Source organism: Hylobates moloch, unplaced genomic scaffold (genome assembly GCF_009828535.3).
Source record: "Hylobates moloch isolate HMO894 unplaced genomic scaffold, HMol_V3 SCAFFOLD_13, whole genome shotgun sequence".
In the NCBI taxonomy this organism is placed as follows: Eukaryota; Metazoa; Chordata; class Mammalia; order Primates; family Hylobatidae; genus Hylobates; species Hylobates moloch.
In genome coordinates, this window is record NW_026652288.1 from 62,188,169 (window position 1) to 62,194,846 (window position 6,678).

Sequence of the window (6,678 nt, forward strand, 5' to 3'; positions counted from 1 at the left end):
AACTAGAAATGAACAACTCATTGAGTGAGGTAAAAAACAAGTTGGAGGCTGATTTGAGGAAAGAATGCATGCTTTGGGGAAAATATGTACTTATTACTGTAAATTGTTAACTCAGTCACAGTGAGTGACAGCTGAGATGTGATAGAGTAGAGAAAGTGTTTTCCTAGTAAAGGGTGATGAGCTGTGTTGGGTTTTGTGTAGATGGTATGCCATGACCATATTTTATATATATATATATATATATATATATTTTTTTTTTTTTTTGAGACGGAGTCTCGCTTTGTCGAGTGCAGTGGCACTGGAGTGCAGTGGCGCAATCTTGGCTCACTGCAAGCTCCGCCTCCCGGGTTCACGCCATTCTCCTGCCTCAGCCTCTCCGAGTAGCTGGGACTACAGGCACCCGCCACCACGCCCGGCTAACTTTTTTTGTATTTTTAGTAGAGACGGGGTTTCACCGTGGTCTCGATCTCCTGACCTCTTGATCCACCCGCCTCGGCCTCCCAAAGTGCTGGGATTACAAGCGTGAGCCACTGCGCCTGGCCCATATTATATTTTAATAGATGGAATCCCAGGGTGTGATCACTGCCATGGTATTGTACATTAGTGACTTATTTGCTTTTATTTGTATGTAAGGGAAGAGCACCTTCCTAGAGATTAATAGACATTGAAATGCATAGATACAAGGTTTGATTATTACTAAGGCTCCCTTTTCCCCCTGCCTTACAACGTAATAAAGCTTTAATCTAAATTAGGTTTTCAAAATTATACGTAACAGAAGAGGAAGACACACAAGCTATGCTGACATTCAGAATATACAGTAATTGCCCAGGAAGATGCACTATGCCTGTAGCTTATTAATCATAAGCTTTGAATATCATTTAGTTATTTCATATATGTCACCCAAAAAATATCACTAATGCTTTAAGTAATACTCATGTAGCATCTGTCATTGCCTAACAATTGAAACAGACAGATGTGAACAGTGATAACAAAGATGTATATCTTTTTTCTAAATCAAATAGCACCTTCTCAGAGACAATAGTTTAGCAAGAAAAAAGAAGTGAGAATGAACAGATTTTTTATACATTTAACACAATGGGAAAAGAATTGTACACATGTCTGATTTTTGTGATATGACTCAAATTGAAACCACTATGGGGTTAGGAATTAAAAGGAGCCCAGTTCACAGTAGTATGGATTAGCAATTCTAAAATTGCTATCTCTGGATTTTAGGATTGAGCATATGAGTGAGTAATGCTGAGAAAAGTGAAAGCCACATTGCTGCCAGTTGGAGAATGGAATTAGAAATATAAAAAGAAAAAGACAAGAATTACCTCTGTTCTAATAAGTTTAAATGGAAGTAATAGTACGAATGCATAGATTTTAATATATAAATAAAATTATAGCTACTGATAAGAGATAGATATGGATATACGTATGTCTATATTTTGTAGTTCTTTCTATTAAAAGGGACTAAAAATAAAGATGCCTGTATAGCAATGAGCAAACCTAGTTCTCATATATTAGTTTCCCTTGTTTAATAGTCAGAGTTTCTTAATTAAACTATACAAAAAATCTATCATCTTAGCCACTTTTGAGGGTAGAGTTCAGTGATGTTACGTACATTCACGTTGTTGTACAGAACTTTTTCCTTTTCCCAACTATAGGTTGAGTATAGTTGGCTTCATTTCTAGGTGCTTTCAGAGGGATACAAATATGGAACACTTTATGAAAGTCCATGTCATCTTTGCACAGGGGCCATTCTAATGTTCTGTATCATCCCAATTTTAGTATATGTTCTGCTGAAACAAGCACTGAAAGACTATTTGACCATATATATGTGGGTTTAATTCTGGGTTCTCCATTCTGTTCCATTGTTCTATTTTTTATACCAATATCATACTATTTTAATTATTGTTGCTTTATTGTAAGTTTTGAAATCCAGAAGTGTGATACTTCAAGCTTTGTACTTCCTGTTCAAAACTGTTTTGTCTATTTGGAGTCTTTTGTTATTCCATATGTATTTTGGGATAATTTTTTTTATTTCTGCAAAAAATGATATTTTGATAGGGATTGCATTCAGTTGGCTTTCAGTGATATGGATAATTTAACAATATTACATCATCTACTCCATGAACATAAGATATCTTTCCACATGTTTTTGTCTTTTATAATTTCTTTCGGCAATGTTTTGTGATTTTCAGTGTCCAAGTCTTTGTCTCCTTTGTTAAGTTTATTCTTAAGTATTATATTCTTTTTTATGCTTTTGTAAAAATAAGGTTGTTTTCTCAATTTTCATCTCAGATAGTTAGTTGTTAGTGTATGGAGATATAATTGATTTTGTTGTACATTGATTTTTTTATTCTGCAACTTTGCTAAATTCACTTATTGATTCCTTTAAAAAGAGAGAGAGAAAGAGAGAGAGAGAGAGAGAAAGAGAAATGAGGTGTCATTCTGTCACCCAGGCTAGAAAGTAGTGGTACAATCTTAGCTCAGTGTAGTCTCAAAGTCCTGGGTTCAAACAATTGTCTTGTTTCAGCCTCCTGGGTAGCTAGGATTATAGGCATGCACCATACTGCCTGGTTATTTTTTAAATTTATTTTTATTTTTATTTGTGTGTGTGTGTGTGTATGTGTGTGTGTGTGTGTAGAGCCTGGCTGGGTCTTGCTATTTTGCCAGTGCTGGCCTTTAACTTCTGGGCCCTCACATTATCCTCTGAAAGTGCTTGTATTACAGCTTTTAGCCACTATACCTGGCCTAATTTATTAATTCTAACAAGTTTTTGTTTGTATAGTCTTTAGGATTTTCTAGATATAAGATTATACAATCTGCAAAAAAGATAATTTTACTTCTTCCTTTACACTTCTTGTAAGGCAGGTCTAGTAGTGCCAAATACCCTCAGTTTTTGTCTAAGAAGTCCATTTCTCTCTTTTATTTTGCAATGACAGTTTTGCTGGTTATAGCAGTCTTCATTGGCTGTTTTTTTTTTCCTTTTAACATTTCAAATATATTATCCCTCTGTTTCTGGCCTGCAAGTTTTCTGCTGAGAAATACACTTATAGTGTTCATATGATTGAGTAATATCAAATGACTGTCTTTAAGTTTACTGGTTCTTTCACTATTGAAGCTCTCTATTGAGTTTTTTGATTCAGTCATCGTGTTCTTCTGTTCCTAAATTTCTATTTGGTATTTTTTAACTATCTCTTTGGAAAACTTCTTCCTTCGTTCATGTATTGTTTTTCCGACTTTTGTTTAGTTGTCTGTCTGTATTATCTTATAGCTCACTGAGCTTCTTAAGATTATTTTGACCTTTTTTTGTCTTGCAGTTCATAGCTCTCCATTTATTTAGGATTGGTTTCTAGTGAGTTATTTTATTTCTGTGGTGGTGTCATGTTTTCTTGGTTATTTGTGATTCTTGTAGCATTTCATTGATATCTACACCTTTGAAGAAGTAGTCACTTATTTTAAATCTTTACAAACTGGCTTTAGCAGGAAAACTTCACCAGCCAGAGATTCTGAGCAGGTTGCCTCATAGGGTCTTTGGAAGGGCCTGCTGATAGGTTTCACAGGTGAGCAGGTCTGGTGCCTTAATCTATGGAGGCCAACCTGGTTCCAGGATCCACCTGGACAAGCCCAGAGCCAGGATCTGTAGAAACAGCCCTGGAGCTTGAGTCCACAGAAGGCAGGCTTTCAAAGAGGGTCAACCAGAGCAAGCCTGGATTCTGGGTCCATAGGGGCAAATTTAGAAACTTTGATCTACCATTTTCTCATTGTTTCAAAAGTTTAAAAACTATTTCACATCAGTGGATTTCCAATAAAGAAGCATAGATTTGAAAGTATTCAATTTCCTGAGATAGCTAGAACCAAAACATAACTATGTCCTCTATATTATATATTGAGAGAATGGCTACTGTATTAAAATTATGCTGTATAAATGTTATTTTACTAATGTTACTAGGGTCTAAGATAGAAGAGCATCTAATATATTTTTGATTGGCTGTTAGAATTGTATTTCCAAAATAATTATAAACATTTTAATCATTGTTCAAATATGTGGTGTTAGTATTTTATACCAATAAAATAAAAATATAGAAATATTTTAGTAGTTTAGTTTCTATTTAATTTATATAAGAATGGTTCTTATGTCATAAAATATGTAGGAATATTCAATATAAAAGGATTATAGTAACAAACTTTACCAATTCTGAATATTAGATATTTCACAAAGTACTAAAATGAGTGGCAGCTGCTCACATTTGAAGATAATACTCATGTCATTAACCAAAGATGTCATTCTAATTTAAAGTTATATTAATAGAAGATTAAACAAAATCCAGAGCATCATGCTGAAAATAGCATTATTAAATTGTAGAAATTTTTACCATTACAAATGTGCTTGACACAAATCAAACATTTTCTGTGTAGTCATTACAAAATAAGTGTTAACTATTAGGACCTATGACAAGAAAGCCTAAAATTTAGTTAGAATTTATTTATATTTATATGAGATCTGGCTCTTAAAACTGAATTTCAATGATTTTAAGATCATATTAATACTTAGTATTCTTTAAATATTTTTACTTTTAAAAATATAATTTAGGCCAGGTGCAGTGCTCACGCCTGTAATCCCAGCACTTTGGGAGGCCGAGGCAGGTTGATCACAAGGCCAGGTCAGGAGTTCGAGACCAGCCTGGCCAGTAAGATGAAACCCCGTCTCTACTAAAAATACAAAAAAATCAGCCAGGCGTGGTGGTGCATGCATGTAATCCTGGCTACTTGGGAGGCTGAGGCAGGAGAATTTCTTGAACCAGGAGGCAGAGCTTGCAGTGAGGCGAGATAGCACCACTGCACTCCATCCTGGGCGACAAGAGCGAGACTCCATCTAAAAAACTGAACAAACCATAATTTAGTCCAAGATGAACCTGGGCAACATATTAAGACCCTAATTCTACAGAAATATTTTTTAGAATTTAAAATTTAAAAACCTAAAAAATAATTAACTTATGAAACTTAAAAAGTATGCAAAATATTTAACAGTGACTTCATAACATATTAATAAAGATGTGGTATAACTGAAACTGTCATACATTGATAACATTGAAGAGACACTTTCAAAAACAGTTTGGAAATGTCTAAAAAGGCAAACATAACGTGTAGCATATATGATAAAGCAATCACCTATGTAGCTATTTATCCAAGAAAAGTGAAAATGCACATTAGGAAAAGACTTGCATTTATAGTTTTTTAGTAGCTTAATTTATATCAAAAACTGGAATCAACTCAAAAGGCCATCAACTAATGAATAGAAAAACATACTCTGTGGGATTTTACCCAGCAATAAAGAGGTAAAAGCTAGTGAGACACTGTAGCAACACAGATAAATTACAAAACCATCATTCTAAGTGAAAGAAACCAGACAAAAAAGACAACATATGCACAATTTCATTTAGATAAAATTCTTTAAAAATGGCTAACTATATTAACAGAAAACATATTGTTTGCCAGGGTTTAAAGTCACAGGAGAAGATCGACTGTGAAGAGGAATGTAGGAACTTTTTTGGATGATGTCATGTTTAATATCATAATCTTGGTGAGAATTACATGACTATGTACATTTGTTCAAAACTTGTCAAGTACTGCCTCAATAAACCTTACTTACCAAAATAGCTTATCATGGAAATAATGTAAATAATTCTGAAATGTTGGATATATTTTTTATTTGATAATCATAATATACTATGTGTCTTTTTTTTCTTTTATTATACATTAAGTTCTGGGATACATGTGCAGAAAGTGCAGGTTTGTTACTTAGGTGTACACATGCCATGGTGGTTTGCTGCACCCATCAACCTGTCATCTACCTTAGGTATTTCTCCTAATGCTATCCCTCCCCTAAACCCCCACCACCTGACAGGCCCCAGTGTGTTCCCCTCCCTGTGTCCATGTGTTCTCATTGTTCAACTCCCACTTATGAGTGAGAACATGTGGTGTTTGGTTTTTCGTTCTTGTGTCAGTTTGCTGAGAATGATGGTTTCCAGCTTCATCCATGTCCCTGCTAAGGACATGAACACATCTTTTTTATGGCTACATAGTATTCCATGGTGTATATGTGCCACATATTCTTTATCCAGTCTATCATTGATAGGCATTTGGGTTGGTTCCAAGTCTTTGCTATTGTGAACAGTGCTGCAATAAACATACGTGTGCATGTGTCTTTATAGTAGAATGATTTATAATCTTTTGTATATATACCCTATAATGAGATTGCTGGGTCAAATGGTATTTCTGGTTCTATATCCTTGAGGAATTGCCAGACTGTCTTCCACAATGGTTGAACTAATTTACAATCCCACCAACAGTGTAAAAGCATTCCTCTTTCACTACATCCTCTCCAGCATCTGTTATTTCCTGACTTTTTAATGATTGCTATTATGTGTCTTTCTAGATGTTCATCAGAATTCATTCTTTCTGTCTAACATAGTACTAGAATTACAACTGGAAAATTGTTGCCTAGCTGGGGACTGTTTTTTTCAGATTCTCTGCCATGGTCAGGTGATTGAGCTCTATCAATAGCATGTTAATGAAAATAAAATTTGCAATGTCTGTTTCACTTTATTAAAAGTATTTACCTTTAGTTTTCACTCTTTGTCCCTACTCTCTGGAATAGGGATGACTAGA

The 6,678-nt window shown here is 34.6% G+C and overlaps 1 non-coding gene across 1 annotated transcript; it reads right to left on the reverse strand.

Moving 5' to 3' along the window:
- Positions 1 to 1,710: 1,710 nt before the first annotated feature.
- On the reverse strand, positions 1,711 to 1,815 carry LOC116481296 (U6 spliceosomal RNA). Its single transcript, XR_004251471.1, has one exon. It is a non-coding gene; the product is annotated as a U6 spliceosomal RNA (small nuclear RNA).
- Between the last annotated feature and the right edge of the window lie 4,863 nt (positions 1,816 to 6,678).